Consider the following 24,887-nt stretch of genomic DNA (forward strand, 5'->3'; position numbering starts at 1 on the left):
ATGTTGTGTTGGTAACCTGCCTGAGTATATTGTCATTCATTTCACTCCATTAAAAAGTTGGAGAGTTCCAAGTCTGATGCAAGAAATCTAGATCTAAAAGAGCAAAATGAAGAGAATGAGAGTCTCATTCTAGCAGCAAAATGGAGGGAAAGACCTTACAGTGTTGTTTGCAAGCTGCTTGCTGGACTTTTAGCAGCATTTTATTATGAAAATTTTCATACAGAAAAATTGGAAGAATTGACAGTGAAACTTGTATACTCACCACCTAGATGGTACAATTAACATTTTGCTATATTTGCTTTATTGCCTATCCCTCCATCTTTGTTGGGTGGGTTTTTAAAAGTACTTGTGTTGTTATCTATTTTGATTTCATCTGTATCTGACCCATCATGGTGCTGAAAAATAATTTCTTTTGGTTCTTATCTGTTATTTTCCAAGTTGGCATGGCTATTATGTATAAACATATCTGCCTGGGAATAAGAGTCTCAAGAAGAGAAGACATTTTGTTTCCTAAAGAAAATGGCTGCAGCTCATCACTGTTTACTGGAAATAGGAGAACGAAAAATGGAAGTTCAGATTCAGCATCAGTACATGCTCCAGTAATATACTGCTCTACACTTCATTCACTTCACTGGCTTGTGGGGAGAAGGGAGCAGGTTGTTCCCTGAGCAGCTTCCACTTGGATCTTTCCTTTAAGAACTGAGGAAGGAGAAACAACAAAGTGATAGCAAGTGCCACTGATGTGATAGCATTAGCCCAACTCCTTGGAGTTTTAGTAAATGGATTTTTAAAATTGGGGCTGCTGTTTAATAATATTCTCTTGGACCTTCTCTATTGGCAATAGCTGCAGACTCAAAGGAGGCACCATGAACTGAAACCTTTTTTATCATGAATATGATAATAGTAAATGTTACCTGTTTGTGTCTGTCTCCTTTCATTTAAGTTCAAAGGCAGAGGCTATATCTTGTGCATCTTTGTAATTCTCTTAAGTAAAAAATATCTGTATTCATAAAAAAATGCAATATTACCCTTAACATCTGTCACACGAGCAAAGGTTTTAAAATGTTACACTAGCGTTGGTGGGATGGAGAAGGCAATGGCACCCCACTCCAGTACTCTTGCCTGGAAAATCTCATGGGCGGAGGAGCCTGGTAGGCTGTAGTCCATGGGGTCACTAAGAGTTGGACACGACTGAGTGACTTCACTTTCACTTTTCACTTTCATGCATTGGAGAAGGAAATGGCAACCCACTTCAGTGTTCTTGCCTGGAGAATCCCAGGGACGGGGGAGCCTGGTGGGCTGCCATCTATGGGGTCGCACAGAGTTGGACACGACTGAAGCGACTTAGCAGCAGCAGCAGCAGCAGCGTTGGTGGGATAGAACCAATTTCCATGTAATCCTTTGTAGGAGCAATTTGGCAATATATATTAGTGGCCACAATAAATGTTGTATATCCTTTGACCTAGCAGTTTCATTTCTAGGGCTATACCCTAAATATTCTAAATAAATTTTAAATGTCTTCAAAAATATTCTAAGGATATTTTAAAAGATTTAGGTATGGGAATGTTCATAGCAATAAAAAAATGGAAAAAATTTACCCGTTCTTTAATAGGAATTTGAATAAATTTTTTGGTGTATTCATGTAATAATACAACATAGGCATTAAAAATGGTCTTGTAGATGAATTTTTGACTTGGAAAGATGTACCCAGTATATTAATTGAAAGAAAGGCTATGGTTTCTTCCAGTTTGTTAAATAAAATGCATGCATATGGAATGTAGAAAGATGGTACTGATGATCCTATTCACAGGGCTGCAGTAGACACAGACATGAACAGACTTGCGAACACAGTGGGTGAAGGAGTGGGTGGGACGAATGGAGAGAGTAGCATTGAAACAAGCATTACCATATGTAAAATAGATAGCAAGTGGGATTATGCTGTGTGACACAGGGAGCTCAACCCAGTGCTCTGTGACAATCTAGAGGGATGGAATGGGGAAGGAGATGGGAGGGGGATTCAGGAGGAAAGGGACATATGTATACCTGTGGCTGATTCATGTTGATGTATGGCAGAAACAAACACATTAGTTTAAAGCAATTATCCTCCAACAAAAAGAAAAAAATCATGTTTGTACATGTACATAAAAGTTATAAAGAAGAATATATCCCAAGTGTTAAACTTTCTGGGATTCTATGACTTTTGCTTTCTATTCTTAATGTATTTCTGGAATTTTTTTTCTCACGGTGTGTTTATGACCAGCAAAGTTAAGACAGACATTGAAATGGTTTCCATTTTGAAATTTGCTGACCTGAACAGAAGTGGAATAAATGGGTTTGTGAGGAAGCTGGGAACTGGAGCAGTTTAGTTTGGAAAAGAGCTGGGCCAGGTGGGAATAGGGTATGGTGGAAATAACACCTCTATCTTTAGAGAAAGGCACTAACTACTAACTATTCTTGGTTCCTTAGTGCAGGCATTTCATGAGTCAGGCTTTACACTTACTGTGTATTTCCCAATTAGGACCTATACACATTCCTTTCCCACCCCTGCCCCTTTGGACTTAATAAGCTAAGAAATTGCTGATCGGAACAGCTGCTTATGGGTGTGCAGCAATGGCTGCTTTACTTTATCCAATAAAGAAAAGGGTCAAACCCATCAAAGCTGCCTCACCCTCACCCTGCAACACTTACACTATCCAGTATGAATCTTCCTAACTTATGGTGGGAGAGCTTTCTCTTGGGCTTCATTATCACTAGTAAATTATAGGATGCTGTATTCTGTTTAACTGTAGGTGAAACAGTTAAACCCTGAGAAACTGCTCCTTGGGTCTTCTGGGATTTGAAAGTTGCCTGCACCTCCCTGCAGTAAGAGGAAGTCTAGTTATAGTAGTTGGTGTTGCCAGCATCTAGTGATAATTAATATCCTGAGCTTTGGGTCATCACTGAATTGCTAGATTTCTGGGTTTGCTTTTCATGCAAAGCAGCTAGGGACTGGGAAGCTTAGAGGTGGTAGGCTACTCCCTTAGAAAGAACCCTTTGGGGACTTTGGCTTATCCTGTGTAGGCCTCAGGTCTCAGAGCTCCATTGCTCCTCGTGGTTGGGTCTTGGAGGTAGAGGACTAGCCACGGGCCTACCTAGCTCCTCATGATCCTTTTGGTAATGCACACAATTGATAAGGGAAAAGATATTTCTATTCCTTTTCATGTATGGGTAAGGTGAGTCCTGGTGGGAGTTGAGATTGTAAATGACAGGCCTTGGTCCAGAGCCAAGGGTTTTGTTACCTTTCCCTATCAGTGTGAACCAAGTGCCATATGATTAGATGGAGGTTTAGTTCACTTTTAGTCAGGAATATGGAAAATAAAATGGCAACCCCCTCCAGTGTTCTTGCCTGGAGAATCCCAGGGACAGAGGAGCCTGGTGGGCTGCTGTCTGTGGGGTCGCACAGAGTCAGACACAACTGAAGCGACTTAGCAGCAGCAGCATGGAATAAAGAGTCATAATTGCCAGACAGAAGGGCCCCTAAGATACCAAGTTTACCTCCATTCAAAGATAGGATATTGATTGAGCTCTAAAGAGGGTAGGCAGCTAAGAGGATCAGCATTACTTCAGATCTGAATTCTAATGCTTTGATATATTTACTTGGTGCCTCTGTACCCAAGATGTCTCATTAAAAAAAAAAAAAAATTAACCCATAAAAAAAAATAGAGGCAAGGATTCTTATTAAATATGGGTGTTGTAAGAGTCTTTGCCAGATAAAGAAGATAATTGTAATGCTAATAATAGTGCTTGACAAGAGTGAATTCTGAAGTCCATGGTGTGGGCTAGATGACTTGTCTAAGGTGGTAAAAGTAAAATTAAAGCTAGATGTCATACTTTGACTATTCTTACCTTTGTTTCTTCTTCCTTCTCCCTATCCTACAGGTGACACCAAACTTGATCAGAAACCATGCCACAGGCGAAGAGGTATTTTGAGCCCTGCCTGGCCAGTGAGGTTACTAGAGAATTGGAAGAGGCTCAAGTCAGCATCCTGCACATGGTTATCAAACCATTGTGAAGTCTTAGTAAGTGGTCAGTGGCTCTGGTGGGCTTGCCCAGTTAGTGGGATGGGCCAGGAAAGGTAGTCTTACTAGACCTAGGCAGTTACTTCATATCTTCCCATTATGACATGAAAAAAGCTCTTAAAATATTCAGACTATACTAGAGACTACTGAGCCTAACCTCTTCTTTTCCCATTCTTGCATTTTTGCAGATGATCTCTTACAAGATCATAGCTAGTTGTTGTAGAAAATAGATTTGAATCCTAGCCCAGTACTGTGTGTCTTACTCCATCTTAAGTCCATGGAGGCCATGTGAGACAAACATTTTTATTCCACACTGTGAAAGGTTTTTTTAATAGCCTCTGAGATTGTGCTCCTCTAATAAAGGAAATGTCCATGATGTAAATTTTTTATTATTCATATAGTCACCTGGGATACTTGTTAAAAATGCAGATTCTTAGGCAGCTAGAAACCTTGTCACTGGTCAAGAGCAACAAGTAACAAGTAAGACCTACTTGTCACTTATCCTGAGGCATCGTGCCCAGTGGGTTTATCAGCAAACCAGAATGAAGCATCATTGCCCTGGATGTCCTTGTGAGATGGTTGGGAAGTCTTGGTAAGTTGCTGGTGGTTTGGTGGGGTTCCCCAGTTGGTAGAAAAGAGATGGTTCTGATGTGGCACTTTCCCTCTTCCTTCAACATATATTTATTAGGTGCTCACTGAGTGCTGGAGACTGTTCTAGATATTAACAAAGTCCTGCCATCATGGGACTTTCATTCCTGTGAGAGTAGACAAAAGAATAAATAACCAATAAATAGTGTATCATAAATGTTAAATCAGAAGTTTTTCCATTTTAGTGTAAAAATGGCATTAAAAATTGTTGAGTTGAACCTAAAAATACTGTGTTTTTTTTCCCCCTTCCCATTTTCCTGTTTAGTACCTTCCACCCTCTCTCAGTGCAATGGAGGCTGACCAAACTGAGTATAGGAAGGAGGGTCACAGATGATGAAAGCAATCTTTTTCCTTTTTGTAACCCCTCACTAGGCTGAACTGTGGGGAATATCTTTGAAAAGTGTTTTATAGAGTCTACCAGATTTTCCATGTGAGTGCCTGTGCAGCAGAAGAGTGGGTCTTCTCAGTGGTTAAGGTAACACAGTGATTAAGGTAAGTGAAGGAAGAAAGACTGACATTGTCTTGACTCCTATCAGGGAGGCTTGTAGGAATGTCATTTCTAGGGGCCAGTAATTTTAAAGTCTGCAGTTTAGTCTATGATATATCCTTCTCAAAACAGTTGGGGTAGGTTATATGCTTACCCAGTCTGAGATCACCCTGCAGAGGATCAGAAGAATTGAAATGGTTCCTAAGTAAACTAGGTGGCATAAGCTGCATGTCATAAATAATGTCAGCATGCACTGATTACAGTCCCTTTGGTGAGAGTCTATTCTTTCAAACCAGACTTACTGAGAGTTTTTCTTTATCAGCCTATGGAGCTGCATACATCTTATCAAAAGCCAGCTCATTAGCAGAAGCTTATTATTTAAGCAGCAGACAAGAATATAGCACTTTGGATTAGTAATTTCAGAGATAACAGCATCTTTTAGTGTAATCCATTTAAATTGGACTAGCAATGGCACCCCACTCCAGTACTCTTGCCTGGAAAATCCCATGGACGGAGGAGCCTGGTAGGCTGCAGTCAATGGAGCCGCTAGGAGTCGGACGTGACTGAGTGACTTTACTTCACTTTTCACTTTCATGCATTGGAGAAGGAAATGGCAAGCCACTCCAGTGTTCTTGCCTGAAGAATCCCAGAGACGGGGGAGCCTGGTGGGCTGCCATCTCTGGGGTCGCATACAGTTGGACACAACTGAAGCGACTTAGCAGCAGCAGCAGCAGCATTCATTTTTGGCTCCTTAGGGATTGACCCCCTAATAGGCTTCACGGAGTACTGAAATGGTTCATAAACGAGGCAGCATCTATAAAATGGCCATTCTTGGGAGATCTCTGCAAAAGCCACCCCTATCTTAAGCTCCTCTATCCAAAGTTAATACCCAAGGGTCAGATCATTTCTTGGTATCTGTCATTTTTCATGGAAGCAATAAAAGTCACCTTTTCTCATAGGGATGGTCTTGAGATGGTGCCTTCATAACATAATGTTCTTGGTTTTTCTCTTTGGTGTTTGAGTAATTCTGTTGGCATAATTAGGTAGATTAGCCTGCACAGGTAACCTGAATGATAGAAAAGTGGTCTTTTCCCTACAGAAAAGTCGGAAATATTGATACAAAGAGAGTCCCTGAGTTCTGTGTCATTTACCACAACGTATTTTGAAATGACATTGTTTACGTATAAGGATATGAATGTTAGCATGCAATTTAAAAATTCCTGTCACTTTCTCTATATGAGCCCAAATGGGTTGTATAAATTTGGCTTTTCCTCTCTGAATGCCATTTCTTTTCCTAGTACTTCTCTAGCCATGTTATCCATCCTCTCTTGCTTTTGTGACAGCAGGTCTGTTGTTTTTTCTCTTTCTTTAGGCTAGTCATCTAGCACCTACACACAGCTTTTGGAAATTTCTGAAATCATATAATATTAATAGTAGTGCTTTTCAGTTATAGGTGCCTTTTATGTTCTAGGCAAGTGCTTTACAGGTATTTGTTAACTAATTTTAAATTAACTCTGGGAAGTAGGATTTTTTTTCCTACTTTATAGATAATGAAACTGAGGATTGGAGAGGTGTTGCCACCCATGTAAAACAGCCAGCCAGTGGTAGAGCTGGGTGTCACACTCTCTAGCATGAAAACAGTCATAGACAATATGGGAACAAGTGGGCAGGACTGTGCTCCAATGTAACTTCATTAACAAAACCAAGTAGCAGCCCAGATTCAGCCCATGGACCATAGCATGCCATCCTTGCTCTACAATATATATACATAAAGTCTTTAAGACAGGAAGACTTTTCTTTCTGGCTTACTTCACTCATATGGAATTTAGAAAGATGGTAACAATAACCCTGTATGTGAGACAGCAAAAGAGACACAGATGTATAGAACAGATTTTTGGACTCTGTGAGAGAGGGAGAGGGTGGGATGATTTGGGAGAATGGCATTGAAACATGTAGAATATCATGTAAGAAACGAATCGCCAGTCTAGGTTTGATGCAGGATACAGGATGCTTAGGGCTGGTGCACTGGGATGACCCAGAGAGATGGTATGGGGAGGGAGGTGGGAGGGGGGGTCAGGATTGGGAACTCATGTACACTCGTGGCAGATTCATGCTGATGTATGGCAAAACTAATACAGTATTGTAAAGTAAAATAAAGTAAAAAAAAATAAAAAGACAGGAAGACTTGAGGTGATAAAGCAAACATTCAAGGTGATTTTTATTCAAAATACTTGTAATAACAGTAACACAGCTATACTTAAGTTAGTACTGGAAAGTGTCTCATGATCTGTGCATTATGTGTGTGACTTAATAGTCATCTAGATATTGGCTTGAGTTCTTGGTAGAGTCATAGAATCTTCATGGACCATGTTGTTAATATTATCATCCCTTAAAGGATCATTTTCCTTGCCACATGTCTTTCTTTGCATGACTTAGAAATGACTGTCTTTATGTTTATTTCTTCTTATTCTTACATTATCATTTCCTGTGTTTGCCTTCTTCAGAATGTCTTCTACCCTATGTAGGCCCAAAAGTGAATCTGATACACAGGTTACTTGGGATATAATCACTCTCCTAGCAGTCAGTGTAGGGGGCAATGTAGGGGGCTGTGGCTTTGGTAATTTGCTATATCAAACCCTAAATGGCTTTCAGGATTAGGAGGAATTAATCCTCCCATTGATGTCTCAAAATGTGATCTGGACGTAATAACAGGGATCTCAGTCAAGTAAGTGTTAAACATGGAAGTAAATCTTTTTCTTTGCCCTTTTCATTGTATTTGTTATATTTAATACCTTTCCTTGAAATGAAACTACCTTGTATTTCCAGAATAAAATTTCCTAGTTTTCAATGATATTGAGTTAGGTCTGCTTCCTTTGCTATTTTTTTAAAATATAAATTTATTTATTTTAATTGGAGGTTAATTACTTTACAATATTGTATTGGTTTTGCCATACATCAACATGAATCCACCACAGGTATACATGTGTTCCCCATCCTGAACCCCGCTCCCTCCTCCCTCCCCATACCATCCCTCTGGGTCCTCTCAGGGCACCAGCCCCAAGCATCCAGTATCATGTATACCTTTGCTATTTTTAAATTTTACTTTCTGTTTGATTTTTTACTACTTTCTTTCTATGTTCAAAGTGAGGTTTTGGTTGGAGTGACAGTCTTTGTCAGTTGTTGATGTTAGGGTCATTAATGAAACCTTGTTGCCTAAGCTTTTAAATTTAGCAGATCTCAAGCATGTCCCATGCCATCTTATACATCTGTTTAATAAAAAAAATTAATAATAAACTGAACTTCCCTGGTGGCTCAGTCAGTAAAGAATCTGCCTGCAATGTGGGAGACCTGGTTCGATCCCTGGGTTGGGAAGATCCTCTGGAGGAGGGCATGGCAATCCACTCCAGTACTCTTGCCTGGAGAACCCCCATGGACAGAGGAGCCTGGCGGGCTGCAGTCCAGGGGGTCGCAAAGAGTCGGACACAACTGAGCGACCAAGCACAGCACAGCACAAACATATTTTAATTGGCATTATAATGTAAAAAATAATTTGTATCTGGTATTTGGGCATTTGTTCAATTGCTGCCCTTCTAAGTTTGTGTGAATAATGCTTAATGTGAACATCCCTATAAATAAGTTTTTGCACATATCCATGTTTGTTTCTTATGGCTGGATTAAAAGTATAATTCCTCTAATGTATGCAAATACCTATTTTTTCCCACATCCTTACTAATATACTATATTATTAAAAATCTGCCAGTTGCAAAGTGAGAAGTGGTCTCCCTTGATATTTTAATTTATTTGATTCCTAATGAGATGGAACAGTTAATATCTTTCTTGGGTCTTACTTTTGAGTTTATTTTTTGCACTGATTTTTAATCTACTATATATGTCACGGATATATTTTCCTCACGTTTTCCTCGATTTGACATAGAAGTTGTTTATGTATCTCAAGTATCTTTTTTGTTTATGGTTTATTTTCCCCTTGCATTTCATAGTAAAGATAAATATAGTTTATCTTTGTAGTTTCATATAGTTCATGCTTTATTTACTTTTAAATACAAATCTTTTCCCCCTGAGGATCTTCTCTTTGGTCTGTGTTATTTAATTAGTTTGTCTAAATGTCCAGCAAATTCAGGGTTCAGGGGGTAATAGTAAGAGTACTAGTGGGGATCTCAGCAGAAAAAATTTCAGAATCTTTAGTGTTCTGCTTTTTAACATGACAAATATTTTTTCTGCCCCTGTTTCTCTTTTGTGACTTCTCAGTTTTGCTACCACTGGCCTATTTGTCCTCTGTGGCAGAAGTTGGCAAACTTTTTCTATAAAGGGCCTGACAGTAAATATTTTAGGCTTTGTAGACCATGTGGGTTTTGCCACTATAGTGAAAGCAGCCAGAAACAGTACATAAACAGACAAATGTGGCTGTGTTCCAGTAAAACCATATTTATATAAAAAAGAGGGATGGTGTTGGATTTGGCCTGTAGGCTATTTGCCAGTATCAGCTCTGTGATGTTCTGCTTTAATAACTTTTGCTCTCAAAGTCATAGTGGATTTCCTCATGTTCATGACTCATCTCCCATCAAAACCTCTTAAAGCAGTTTTTCACCTGTAGCCTCCACTACTGATCACCTGTTTCTGTGCATATTTCACAATTTTAAGTTTCTGAGCATAGGTGATAGCCAGACTGGATTCTTTGTATGTCATTAGTATTATGTTCTGGGATATGAAAGTGATTTGCTTGGCTGTCTACATTGGTGGCTCAGTGGTAAAGAATCCGCCTGCCAATGCAGGAGCCATGGTTCAATCCCTGGTCCAGGAAGATCCCCTGGAGAAGGAAATGGCAACCCGCTCCAATATTCTTGCCTGGAGAACCACATGGACAGAGAAGCCTGGCGGGCTACAGTCCATGGCGTTGCAAAGAGTTTACATAACTTAGCTACCAAACAGCAACAACCACAAACAACTACCTTATTGCTTCAAAATAACCAACTCCACATTCTATTCCTTTTCAGGGTTTATTCTTTGCAATCCAAAATGTTTTGTAAGAAATGGGCTCATTTGGATCAGTTTAAGAAGTTTATAGAACTTGACTCCATTGTGGTATTATTAATGTGATTCAGTTTATTTCTCTGGTTTTCTGCATGTCATCTTACTTCTACTTCCATCTCGTTTCCTCATACTCTGTCTTCCTCTGCCTCCTAGCTACTGAATCAGTTCAGTTCAGTTGCTCAGTCATGTCCAGCTCTTTGCAACACCATGGACTGCAGCATGCCAGGCTTACCTGTCTATCACTAACTCCCAGAGTTTGCTCAAACTCATGCCCATCGAGTCAGTGATGCCATCCGACCATCTCATCCTCTGTCGTCCCCTTCTCGTCCTGCCTTCAATCTTGCCCGCATCAGGGTCTTTTCCAGTGAGTCAGCTCTTCACATCAGGTGGCCAAAGTATTGGAGTTTCAGCTTCAACATAGGTCCTTCCAATGAATATTCAGGACTGATCTCCTTTAGGATGGACTGGTTGGATCTCTTTGCAGTCCAAGGGACTCTCAAGAGTCTTCTCTAACACCATAGTTCAAAAGTATCAATTCTTCAGCACTCAGCTATCTTTCTAGACCAACTCTCACATTCATAAATGACTACTGGAAAAATCATAGTTTTGACTAGATGGACCTTTGTTGGCAAAGTAATGTCTCTGCTTACTAAGCTACTGAATACTTAGGGTTTTTTTTTTTTCTTTTTCTCATTCATAACTTGAGTTTGTGCAGTCTTTGTAGATGTGGCCTCCATTCTGTATCATCTTTCTGCAAACTATCTGTTTGTGTTCTTGTTCTCTCTGCTGCCCAGTTGTCATTAAATTGTGAATCTGATTGTCTGTGGGTTAAGTTTCCTGAGACTGTAGAGGTAGCAGTTGTTATTTGGCAGGTCTAGGACATTCTCCTTATTGATTTCTATGTGGAAATGTTTTTCTTTCCCTTTTTATAGTCCTGAAGTGCTTTAGACTAACACAACTCATCTGTTGTAGGTATATCCAGAGTCGTTTAATTGCTCTAAAATTAGAAGACAACCCAGTCATGGGACATCCAAAAGTGCCATACCTAACCATCTTTGGAAGCAGTAGTTTCACAAATGACTACATGACCCTACTTTCTCTATATCCTTGAGTCTCTTCCTGCTGCTATCTGGTTTCCTTATCCTCTGTTCTTTTGTTTTTCTTTCTTTCTATTTCAGTTGTGCTGGGCGTTCATTGCTGCACTGGCTTTTCTTTAATTGCAGTGAGTGGGGCCTACTCTTTGTTATGGTGGATGGGTCTTCTCATTGTAGTAGCTTCTCCTTTTCTCAGAGCATGGGCTCTAGGGCACTGGGCTTCAGTAGTTGCAGCATGTAGGCTCAGTGGTTGTGACTCACAGGCTCTAGAGCACAGGCTCAGTAGTTGTGCATGGGCTTGCTCCATGGCATGTGGAATCTTCCCAGACCAGGGATTGAACCCCTGTCCCCTGCACTGGCACATGATTTACTATCCACTGTACCACAAGGAAGTCTTCATCCTCTGTTCTTTATTCGATTGTTGATGGATAGTTTCTGCTTTATTTTAGCTTCTGTTTTCTGTGCTTACCAGTTCATCTTACTTAAATCCTTCATGAGTCTTACATAGGCTGTGGTATGTTCTTTCATTGCATATCCATTCACTTCAGCTGCATAGTTTTTGTCCCTCTGTTTTTCCTCAGTTGTAAGTTGAATCTAATTTTCTCACCTCATCCTTGTTTGGGGATAGCTTTTGTGTCACGACTGGTCATATGCTATCAACTGGCTTGTGAATGTCTGTCCTCAGGTCTGATCCTTACTTAGCTTTGATCTGAAGAGCTATGGATTCACACAAGGAATAGTTGGTCACAAGATGCTTTCTTAAGGTAGACTTGTTCCAGTACAGTTTCCTTCAGAAGAATTTTAGGCATGAGTGACACTATGACATGTCTACTTTATTCTATCTGGTTTAGCTCCCTAACATTGCTTGCTGCTTATTTGCCGCGTCTAGCAAGTCCCTCAAAATCTCACCTTCTGAAGTTGGTATAAAATATAAATTCCATATCACAAGCTGGTTTGCACAGCATCTTTAAAACAAGGGATTTTCTGCAAGATCATAGCCAATTCCCTAAATTGCATTCCTCTTGAGGGGCTATTTTGCTTCTTACAATTGGTTAAGCACTTCTGATTGTTAGAAATTCTCCAGTGAGCTAATGACAGGTTATTGGCTGGTGACTTATGGGGAGATAATGATGACTGGGATCACATGAAATTTCAATTATTGGGAGACCTTTTTATGGTTATGCCCATTTAGGGATGGGACCTGGGGCCAGAGAAGCTCTGGGAAACTCAGCAGCAGGAGCTTGTAGAACTTCATGTTAGGATTGTACTATTTATGTAACTTAGCTGTTCTTCACCTTTTGTGTCTTACTTCTGTTGCCTATCGACTTGCCAATTCACTTTGTTTTACTTTCTTTTGTACCTCATATTTTTAGCTTATTCATAGATTCTGCTTACTTAGAGCTTCATCTCCCCGCCCCACCACCCCCGCAATGAATTGTATACTGTATTTATTTTTGTTAGCTTATAGTTGATTTCTAAAGTTGTGAGGGCTTTACCTTGTCATAAGTTTTGCTTGCTTTTGGCCCTTGTGACCTCACCTGTCTTCATTGTGTTGGCTTGCTATCTATCCTTTCAGCTTCAGTTCACATAGCTAACTATGATTAGTACTTTTGATAGCCCAGTTCTAATTCCTAAGAATACAAATATGTATTCCTAAGAATACAAATGTGTGTGTTAACTCACTCAGCCATGTCCAATTCTTTGCCACCCAATGGACTGTACCCACCAAGCTCCTCTGTCCATGGGATTCTCTAGGCAAGAATACTGGAGTGGGTTGCCATTTCCTTCTCCAAGGGATCTTTCCAACCCAGGGATGGAACCCAGGTCTCCCGTATTGCAGGCAGATTCTTTACCAGCTGAGCCACAATGGAAGCCCTCATAAGTGTACCAGGCCTGACTTATCCCAGTTTAGTTAGATATTTATGTACCAGCAGCAGGAGTTTTTGGGTCTTTACTTTTGTGTTCTGCAGTTGCAGTTAGTATAATTAATGCACTTAGTCTCTGTTTCTTTTACTTTATTCATTTCTTTTAGTTTTCATCCTTTATTTCAGGGGTTGCAATTGCAAATGCATGCAAGGTCCAGGTGGAATAAATGTATAAGATGGTTTTGATATTTAATTTCTCGAAACTTTGCTTTTTGTTTTGTTTTGGTTTTTGTTCTGTTGATCTGCTTTTGATAGACAATGGAACAGAGAATTCTCTTAAAAGAAGAAAAGAGTTCAGATTCAATGGTAAAGAGCATTTGATGCTTCTAAGGGGGTATGTTTCGGTTTGTGGTCCACTGGAACATGAACCTTTCATGCCAAAGGATGAAAGTCATTTAATTGCTCTAAAATTAGAAGGCAGCCCAGTCATGGGTTGGCTCCTTGGCTCCTGTTGATTTTTGCCCAGTAAAAATGCAGCCCAATATTGACATAATTTCCACAAGGAGCCTGAGTTTGAGCCATTAGTTTAAATTTGTTTAAATGCTGCAGGCCAACACAGTGTGTTTATAAATAAATGTTTTTATAACCCCACAGCTTCTGCTTCTTTATAATTTTGACTTGTTTGTAGTGTTACCTTTTTCCCATATGGTGTAAAATACGAGTGTGTTAGTTTGGCTTGTGGTTAACAGTTTTCCTTGGGTACTATTAAAACTAGGCCATAGTTTTAAATGGAATTGTATAGATTAGAGTAGATTAGGAAAGAATAGATGAAGATAGAATTTAAAAATGAAAAAAATATTATCCTCCATCTGGCAAAGGGTAAGTACTTTGTGAAATTTTCGTTCCAGCTATATGTTCGTATGTATGTGTATCTTTGATCCAATGTAATTGTGTTTCTTAGTGTAGATTAGACAACTTTATAAGGCACTGCATGGAATAGTGTGAGCAAGCTGGCATCCTCTGACCTAAATCCCTTCTATAGACAGATCTGTGGCACAGTGTTTCTTAAAAATCTGGTGGTTGCCAGGAGCTGAGGGGAGGAGGGAAATGAGTTGTTTCTCAGGTATAGAGTTTGAATTTTGCAAGATGAAAAAGATACAGAGATTTGTTGCTCAACAGTATGAATATACTTAATGCTATTGAACTATACGCTTAAAAATGGTTAAGATACTTTAAAAAAAGAACAGGAGTAGTCCATTAAACAGAAAGTTTGCTGTCATTAGAGTATCCTTGAGTATGTTAAATATAATCTTTCAGGTTAAAAAATATCTGCATGACCATCTTTGTTACAACCTTCCATTTCTATGGCCTATGCGCCCACTACTTGTTTTGTTTTTTCTTTTACAGCATATGAGTGACAAATGATGTTCACATTTTTTAACAGTTGAAAAAATTCAAAAGGAGAATAATACGTTATAATGTATGAAAATTATACACAATTCAGATTTTAGTTTTATTGGAAAATGGCCACACATTCATTTATGTATTGTCTCTGGCTACTTTTATGCTACAGTGGCAAAGTAGTTGTGACATAGACCATATGGCTTGCAAAACCTAAAATATTTACCACCTGGCCATTAAAGAGAAACTTGGAAGTTACTCTATTGCAACAGTTAGCAGTTCCCAGATCCCTCACAGCCTCATCCTTGATGGTTTTAAATGCCTAATTAGCAGCTTTATCATGTAGAGTTTCCACTCATAGAGTTCTGGAGATGAACTCCAGAGTGGCTATTATCATTCTATTCTAATATGTGGGGTGGGGGGGGCGGAATTCTCACTTCCTTATCTCCTACTGTGACACTAACCAGTTGCAGCAGACTCACATTTTTGGGGAGCTTCAGTTGTGGCTGGAATCCTGTTAGCAATTTCTGGTATTGTAGCCTCTTTCATTTTCAAGAAACAGACCTCTCTCGGGTCAGTGAGGCAATTTGGACCACCCACGACTATGCGTGGCCAAGTTCTAAGGTAGACAAAAGTTTCATAGGAGTCCAAATAAAGAAAATCTTGTATTTGAATAAGACAATTAAAAACTAAAGAAAATGAAATAATTCCTCCTTTTCTCTGCTTTTTTGCCTTCTTCATTATCACTTGAACTTTAGTTTACTTCCTAGATCTATTTATATTCTGTTTCCTCATAAATTTTCAGTTATTTGTTACTAAACTTTGCTTATTGCACCAGTGTCCTTGGCTGTACCTCATGTTTCCCAGCACTGTCATTTAATATTTAGCTCCCTCTGCTTCACTCTTTTTGAATTTCACAAAGTTTATTCCTCAGTGCAAGGATTTAAGTGACTTAACTCACCCCTGCTTAGGTAGTCAGTTTTTGAGTCATGTAATGACACAGCACTTAGGTAGTGTGTCTTACACCTGGTACATTCTGCTCTGGATGACAGGATAGGTCATATACTAAAATTCATTGCTCTCTGAGACCGCCTCATCTCCAGAGCTCTATGAGTGGAACAGGTTGCCTTGGATGAGACTGAGTGTAGCCACCACTTGATTCAGGTGTGTTTGTATTGCATTTCTATATCTTGGACCACTAAGCACATGTGACCCTCATCTCATTTTCTCGTTTCTAAAGATACTTCTGTTTATACTTTTCCAGCTCTTACTTAAGCGGAAATGTTGGAGAGTAAGTCCAGCCATGTGCTACAGTCTAAAGTGATATCATGAGGCCACTTTAGAAATTTCCCTGCCAATTTTAGAAGTATCCACCTATCTGTGATCTTTTTGACCTCTTTAGTTTTCTCTGTTGTGATTGTGCCAAAACCTAACTTCATTGGATGTGTGGTCCTGTGGCAATAACTTTGTCACAGTTCCTATAGGCCCTTAACATTCTAGCCTGAGTTGTAGTGGGTCTGTCTATTCTCTGCCCCACCACCAAGTAATAACCAGGTCTAAATATTTTACTTCCTGCCAAAGTTCTGGTTATGTATCCCAACTCTACGTTATTTTCTAAATTGCATAGGATTTCTGGTTTCAAGAAATAAGACCTAGCACCTTCGAGTGCCACCTCCCTTTTATTCATAAACACATACACTGACAGATTTCTAGTGCCCCAAAAGCTTTCTTTTAATCATACACTCACATGATATACTATTTTATGTATTTCAAGCAATTGTATTTTAGGTGAGTGTTTATTACAGGGCGCAGAAGGTGGTCAGTTTTTCAATTATTTAACTCTATGGACTTTTGACTATTTAGTTTTCACACTGATAAAGGTAACTAACAGAGTTCTTAGCAAGTTCCGGGTACCATTCTAAATTGTACATAAACATGGCAGACACATTATAATGTGGGAAGAAAAATGTTTGCATACATGATGAAGATAGATTAAAGAATATGTAGTCAAAATAATAAGAACTTAATAAAAATAAGAACTTGAATCCATTTTTCATTTTATAACATCATTAAAAACTTCACATTGAAAATAGTTCTTAAGAAAGACACAGGATTAGCTCAAGATATAGACATTTAACATATAGATACACAGTAAGATATCCACAGTAAGGAAGATAGAGATTTCATAGGAATCTTATAATAATGTGGCATCAAATTATATCTGTGGTGGCTCTAGGCACTTAAGCACATTGAGTTTGTAGACCTTTTCCATTGTTGTTGACTTGAATTAAATCAGCTATTTGATCTGCTATTCTACATTCTATTCTCCTCTCTACTATTTTTTTTCTTCCTCCTGACTGACTTTGCCACTACCCTACTTTGAGGCTTTCAGCTTGCACTGGTAATGACCTAGTTTTCATTGTTTCTACTTAAATTCCAAAGAGTGAGAATGTAATTGGCCTAGTTTGTTTTTATTTGTGCAGTGCCTTTTCATGTTTAGACATGTCATAAGCTGCTAGCAATGTATGAATTGGTACCATCAACTGTGCTCAGTGGAGAGGATGTAACACTAGATAATGTGAAACAACAGCTGGTCATTAGGGCTATGCTACAGCTGTGATGATAGATAGGGTGTTGTGTTTAGAAGGATGTGAGAGTATATTTGTAGGAGCCTGAACACTGGACACATTTAGTCCAGTGGTTCTCAAACTTAGTAACCTATGATCTAATCCATGTTATTCCATGCATATTAGAATGGTAACTGAGCACCATGTCTAGCTATGACAGAGATACAGTCATGCTTTCCAGGGTCAACACCTCATGGTTATATTGGAATTTGCACATCATTGTCAGAAGAGAAATAACTGTCAAACCCTACTTTCCTTATTTTTTGTAGTTGCTATAATACAGCCACTACCAATTGCCTCAGTGCTTCACCCTAAGTGGGTATATGTATGAGTCACAAAGGCAGTTGTCTAATTAGTGGCTTTGGCACAACATAACCTGGACTTCTAAAAGACATTGAATCCTGGTATCTGGAGGGAATCGTATATGATTTTTCACCTTATTATCATATTCTAACAATTTCAAATGTTTTTTATTTCTACTGGGGGTCTGTTTCATGTGACTGTATTTCTGATACATAGTTCTGAACTAAATTGGCTCTTTTTATCTCAAGAAATGAAAAATCACAGCCTATCTCATTAACAGGGGTTTATTGTATATAAATATGTTGAACAATGTGGAATATGGGGCTTTAATGGAAATTTAAATATAGGAACAACATTGATTATGGAAACTGGATTTGAACATCTCTGGGCACCTCAGCAGCGGGTTAAGGTTCATTCATTAAGGTTTGGTTCATTACTCTTGTGCTACATCATTGACATCACTCAGCTACTCTGCATTTGCTATTCCTCCTAGGTCAGTGCTTCTCTATCAGAGCTGCACATTAGAATCAACTGAGGAACTTTAAAAATAAACCAGGGTGGAATACTGTGATTTAGTTGCCTTGGGCATCAGTATTTTTAAAAAGTCCCTTACTATTGTTCATACTTCTTTTGCTATTCACTGACTTCTCAACCTTTATCTTTATACCTTCCAGCTTCTGTACTTGCGGTATTCATGTATTGTATTTACCTTGTAAGTTAGCCTTCTCTTGGCCTTTATGGACTCCCTTAGAAGCTCTTAGAGAAGAGTCTATGGACATGACAGCAAAGTTAAAGTACCTATTGCAAGAGTAAAATTTTCTGTAAAATTCCAAATAGCAAATATATGAGGCCTGTGGGCCACACAGTCTGTTGTAGCTATTCACTCAGGGAATCAACCAGAGACAGCAAATGCAAAATTTGTCTGCAGCCAGGTTTGACCCATTGGCTATAGTTTGCTGACCCCTGTTCTGTTCCTTCCTTGTTCATAGCAAATCTTGTTTTATTCTTTCACAGTGTCTACTTAGCTGCTGATCTCCAATTCATCATTAACTTGAATTTAAGAATTTGTAAAATTCTGCTTCATCTAAAAAAAAAATAAACTCATTTAAGAATAGTTATTGTAAACAGCATCTGATTTATAAATTCATTTGGTAAGAATTAACATGCTTGTGACAGTTCTTCTAGAGACATTTAGTCAAGTTTTTTTATGTCCTAATAATCATAATTTTCATCACATAGATTCCCCCCAATATTTGTTATGTTATTCCTTAGGAATTTTATGCCATATGTAGCCACAATTTTTTATTAATTTTAATAGCTGTTTATTTTTCCTAGCTTATTTCAAAATGGAAGTACTTTTTTTCCTGGTTATAAAATAGAGAGGTACTATTATTTTATAGCCAATTCAGATAATACAAGGATATAAAGAATGCAGATAAGATAAGCTGTAATCCCATCATTCAACTAAAATCACTGTTAAATTTTTGGAGTATAGACATGAATGTCTTTGATGTTATTGAGCACATATTTTCTCTAATTATGCCTCCTGTTCAGATTCTGTCCTGATTAAACAATTTCATGATTGTAATTTGGCTACAAAGAATATGCTCCTTGTGTAGAAACAAATATTCTGGTTAGATAGATGGGTATGTTTCTTGTAGTAAATTGGCATGTTGATTATTTACCTCTCATTATATGTTAGCTATGATGATTATCCTTGTAATTTATCTTTGTACAGTTGACTCATCGTTTCCTTACCAAGTGTAATTTTTAGTCACAGAACTTGTAATGGATTCTTTCAGAGCCCTTAAGCCTGGTTTGTTTCCATGGAAAAGAGCATGACAAAAGATTGAGTGTTGACATGTCCCTGGCAGCAGGCATGAACGTAAGTATGCATTTGGAGAAGTATTGGAGAATATGGTAAAAATCAGTGGTTATAGTTTGTTAGGAAAAACTCCCTCATTTTCTAATTGTACCTAGAGAATTACTTTTGTCAGTTCAGATACAGCAGCATGTATATGCTTTGTCTTGTTCCTAAGGCACAATTTGCTGGAGGTTGGCTACAGTGGGCCACCAAAGGATTTTTACCCTTGTTGAAGTCATTCAGCTGATAGCTTACGGTGAACAGTGCTGAAGTTCGTGGTCTCCAAAGGAGAGGAATTCACTCTGGGACCAAAGATGGGGTCTCAGTCACTCAGAGCTTGGTGCAAAAGTTTTATTAAAGTAACAGCAATAGAGAAAGCCTCTAGCAAAAGGCACCAGAAGCGGGTAGGAGAGTACCCACCCTCACTAGTTTAAGCAGGGCATTATATAAAAAGAATACCTCAAGGTTGTAAGAGTTCCACCAGACCCTTTCCCAAGGCATACATCCTGAGATAACTTCCGTACAAGATTAGCCAGGGAGGATGGTTCCAGGAAAGATACACTGTTGATTGTAATCAGGGGTACAAGTCTTAAGAAACAGGTTCCCAAGCAAGATTTTTTACAATTATAATCACTAACATAGAGTCTAAGAAAAGCATAGCCATGAGTAAGCTATATTATTGTGTTGTGTAATCATTAGTTCCAGACCTAAAGAAAGGCCAGGTCTCAAGCGAGATGTATTGTTGCAATACCTGTTGGGGCGGGGGGGGGAGCTTAAAAGAAGCATCTCCTACATGACTAAGGAAAAAGATTGTGAAAAAGAGAGAATGTTCACCTCCTCCTTAAAGGGGCCTTGACTCCCTATCAACCAGCCTCAGTTAACTCTCTCACAACTAGAGAGAATTACATGAAATATTTGTAATTGAAAAGTATGCATACCTGCTTTTAGTAGCCTGGAACTTGATAGTAATGTCATTAACTGAAAGTGGGATATAAGATATTTTAACTGCAAATAACAATTTAATATCTAAAAAGAACTATCACTAAGAAGAAGAGTGTCTCACTGTGAACAAGTTTAGGAAACAAACTTTTTTTTTCTTTTGGGGGTAGAAACGTGCCCTCTCAAAAACAAAACAAGACAAACCTGCCTAGCTGGGTAAGTGCATTATTTTGCTTAAACACCAGCTTGGCATTTTGTTCTAAGTCAGAAATAGTTACTGAGTTGTAAGTTATATGATAGATGTAGCCTCATTTATTGATAGTTCTAATCCAGTGATTTAATTATAACCAAAAACATCTAATTGTTAAAATGTAAATATATTTAATCTTGGTTGTAAAATGCATTTTGAAACGTCAAGGAAAACACAGGTGGCCTGTATGATTTGGCTGCTGCTGCTGCTAAGTCACTTCAGTTGTGTCTGACTCTGTGCGACCCCATAGACGGCAGCCCACCAGGCTCCCCTGTCCCTGGGATTCTCCAGGCAAGAATACAGGAGTGGGTTGCCATTTCCTTCTCCAGTGCATGAAAGTGGAAAGTGAAAGTGAAGTCGCTCAGTCATGTCTGACTCTTAGCGACCCCATGGACTGCAGCCCACCAGGCTCCTCCATCCATGGGATTTTCCAGGCAAGAGTACTGGAGTGGGGTGCTATTGCCTTCTCCGATGATTTGGCTACTTAATATCAAAAAATGGATGGTGTGTTGAGAGTCACTAGATCACAGGATTCAGCATAAGGTTATGGCTAAGATAGTAAGGATATGTAGCCTTTCTAAAATTAGTATAAGGAATTTTATGGAGAAGTCCTATGCAGGCTTCCTTCTGCTTTCTTCCTCCCCTGAGCAGTCACACAGAGCATCCCCAGCAGTAGAAACACAGTAATGTGTGCAGCCTTTCTGCCAGGGGAGCCTATTAAGCAACTCAGCAACCAAGGCTTTTATTGTGTGCTGGTCATGTAGGCACTTTCTGATTAGCCTGTACCAAAATTCCAGACTTCCAGAAGGAAAATAGATATTCACTGTGATCCACATTATTTTTATAAGCAATTTAGGCATAGTGAGCCACCCTTATCAGTTAGGGAAAGTTTTCTATCAGTGTAGGGAACTGTTTACCAGTAAAGTTTCCTGGTGCCACCCAAGGGCCAGCCATGTAAGCAGGCCAGTCTGAGTAGTTTCCTGAAGACTGCCTTCCCTTTAGTAGTTTTAGGCCTGCTATGTTAACTCTTTTCTGTGTACTTGGGCTGAATCTATAATAATAGATCAAAATTAGAGCATTCGATAATTGATCACATTCAGACTCAGCTTAAGGGAAGAAAGAGGTGAGCCCTTTGATAAGAGTGAGTTTAAATATACGATTTCTATTCTCTTTGGGACATGTAAAATTCTTTGATGAGTGTTTTAGGTTATGTCAAAGGGTGACTTAAGCTTACTTATAAAGTATTTTATTTACTTATTTTTTATTTTAATTGGAGGCTAATTACTTTACAATATTATGGTGGTTTTTGCCACACATTCACATGAATCAGACATGGGTGTATGTGTGTTCCCCATTCCGACCCTCCCTTCCTCCCACCTCCCTCCCCATCCTATCCCTCAGGGTCATTCCAGTGCACCAGCTCTGAGCACTCCACCTCATGTATTGAACCTGGACTGGCGATCTATTTCACATATGATAATATACATGCTTCAATGCTATTCTCTCAAATCATCCCACTCTTACCTTCTCCCACAGAGTCCAAGAGCCTGTTTTTTACATCTGTGTTTCTTTTGCTGTCTCACGTTATAGGGTCATCATTACCATCTTTCTAAATTCCATATATATGCATTAATATACTATACTGGTGTTCTTCTTTCTGACTTACTTCAATCTGTATAGTAGGCTCTAGTTTCATCCACCTCATTAGAATGCATTCAAATGCATTCTTTTTAATAGCTGAGTAATATTCCATTGTGTATATGTACCACAACTTTCTTATCCATTCGTCTCCTGATAGACATCTAAGTTGCTTCCATGTCCTGGCTATTGTAAACAGTGCTGTGATGAACACTGGGATACACGTGTCTCTTTCCGTTCTGGTTTCCTTGGTGTGTATGCCTAGGTAATTCCTTGCTCCACCTTATACTTCTCAAGGTCTATAGGTCCCTTCCAATGTAGCCAGTGCTAACTACAGGGTTTTAATCTGTTGCACCTGTCAGTTGCAAAGCAGTTCCCTCTTCTTTATTTTGGCTTCCTCTGTTTGCAAGTCTCTTCAGTATCTAACTTCTGCCCTGACACAAGGGGGCGAAGGTGGTCATTTATTTGGGTTCACTTGTTCAATTGTGCAGCTGAGAGGGATGAACATTACAAACAAATATCACTGGTGTGTTTAGGGAGTGCTCACAGTGTCTTGGCCACACTGGGTTTGCCCCTACTCACGGCGTGTGTGCTTTCTTGGTCTACACTGCTCAGGCTCCAAGTTGCTCTGTGGAGGAACTGTCTAAGGTGGGCCCTGGGTTGTGAGCACTTCCCAGGTCTAAGCTGCTCAGGTTCAAGTTCCTGGGTACTCCACAAAGGCACAGACTCGGTTTGGCCTGCATTTTGTGCCTTCCCAGGTCTGAGCAGCTCAGGCGACCAGGTGCTTGGCGAACACACTCTCCCCAGGTACGGTGTGTCTTATCACCTTCCCGGTCCCAGCTGCTTGGTTTACTGGGTGCGCTGTCTCAGGTGTGCCGCGTGTCTCCTCTGGAGAGTTGATCTCCGGCTGCGAGCCTCCCGGCTGATGTCAGCGGTCCAGGATCCCAGGAAGACTTGGCTAACAACTGGAAGCCTGCTCGTAGTTTGGTAGGGAATGCCGTCTCTGGGGCCAAGTTTGCCCCTTTCTGGCTCTGGCTGCCGCCCCCACCCCACTCCTGGCTGCCCCTGCCTCCCTGCCTGTGGTGGGGGGTGGGGGATGGGCCAGTCTGCAGTGGGCTAGCTCTCCTCTGGTATTTGCTCAGTCCTTTCTTCTGTGAGCACACGGCAGTGCCTTCGGTTAGAGCTTTTCACAGGAATGTTCTCTCTCTCTTTCCTCTTTTTTTTTCCTCTCTGGCTATCCCTTGGTTTGGGTTGCTATCTCAGGTTAGCTCCCTCAGATTGCCTTCAGGGCATTCAGGCCCGGTCCTTACCCTAAGCAGTGCAGCCGGTGCCTCCCTGTTCAGTCCCCGCTTGTTGGTGGCAGATGCCAGCATCTGGGCTACTTCTCCACTGGGAGTTGCCATTAGGCGCATAATCTGTGGGTTTTATTTATTTATTTTTTCCTCCCGGTTATGTTGCCCTCTTAGATTCCAAGACTCCCCACAGGCCCGCGGGTGAGAGGGTTTCCTGGTGTTTGGAAACTTCTCCTCTTTTAAGACTCACTCCCCAGGATGGTTATCCATCCCTAACTCTTTTGTCTCTCTTTTTATCTTTTATAATTTGTCCTACCTCCTTTTGAAGACAATAGGCTGCCTTTCTGGTTGCCTGGTGTCCTCTGCCAGCGTTCAGAAGTTGTTTTGTGGTATTTGCTCAGCGTTCAAATGATCTTTCGATGAATTTGTGGGGGAGAAAGTGGTCTCCCCATCCTATTCCTCTACCATCTTAGGACAGCCCCCAGTATTTTAAACAAAATCTTTGATATATTGACTATTTTTTCCTTCCCTTTTTCCTCATCATACTGTTGCAAATAGTTAACTGAGAGAAGTATGTTAATTAAAAAAATTGGGTGTCATTACTTCCCCACACATTAATTTGGAAATTGATCTTCAAGGAACCATTCTTTATGAAAGAAATCCAAGGGAATAGTAAAGTTTTGTTCTATGGTTTCACATGAATTTAATTAGAAAACTGAGAGTTACAATAGGCCTCTCCATTTCAGAAGATTTAAAAACAGATTGTGCTATCTGGGCATAATTCAAGCAATACAATTTTTCTCACTTATCAGAAATTGAAGAACTTGCTATAACCCCTTTGATGCATTTTTCTGCATCAAAATTTACGATGTTGAAGTTTGTTTAGACACAGAATGTTCACATTGATTATCTTTTTTAAAAAATTTTTTAAAAAAATTATTTTTCAATTGGAGATAATTGCTTTACAATATTGTGTATATTAGTTATCTTTTGAGACAGGTGTACATAAGTAATTATTATTTCTTCTGGGGTGTTTGGTTTCTTTTTTTTTTTTTTTCTTAATGAGAATATACTATGTTGGGAAAAAGTCAGTAATTTAGTTAGTTGGTAGGTTGACAGTGAGAGATTGATACTGTTCTGACACTAGCTTCCTGACCCCTCTGACACCACCTGGCTTTAATTAAATTCTGATGCTAACTACCTCAAATTAACACCTGATCCGAAAAGTGTTCCTGAAGACCACATTCCCTTTATTAAATCCTAGGGCAACCTAAGCTTCTGACTAGTGAGCTAAATCTAGGGATTCCTGTGACCATCTTGGGTTTGTTAATTTGCAAGAATAATTTCCAGAACTCCCTGAAAGTACTATATT

At 39.5% G+C, this 24,887-nt stretch overlaps 1 long non-coding RNA gene across 25 annotated transcripts in view; it reads left to right on the top strand.

Annotated features, from left to right (window-relative positions):
- LOC120881962 overlaps positions 1 to 24,887 on the top strand; it is an 83,038-nt gene that overhangs the window by 6,844 nt on the left and 51,307 nt on the right. For 6 of the 25 annotated variants that reach the window (XR_005725368.1, XR_005725390.1, XR_005725375.1 and 3 more), the window contains exons 1-3: positions 3,477 to 4,650; positions 5,079 to 5,198; positions 19,335 to 19,417. This is a non-coding gene — a long non-coding RNA (uncharacterized LOC120881962). Of the gene's footprint in view, positions 1 to 3,472; positions 4,651 to 5,078; positions 5,199 to 19,334; positions 19,418 to 24,887 lie in introns of those variants that run through there. The other 19 variants (XR_005725383.1, XR_005725385.1, XR_005725369.1 and 16 more) reach the window with 16 other exon arrangements.

This window comes from Oryx dammah, unplaced genomic scaffold, assembly GCF_014754425.2.
Source record: "Oryx dammah isolate SB20612 unplaced genomic scaffold, SCBI_Odam_1.1 HiC_scaffold_23, whole genome shotgun sequence".
Classification (NCBI taxonomy): domain Eukaryota; kingdom Metazoa; phylum Chordata; class Mammalia; order Artiodactyla; family Bovidae; genus Oryx; species Oryx dammah.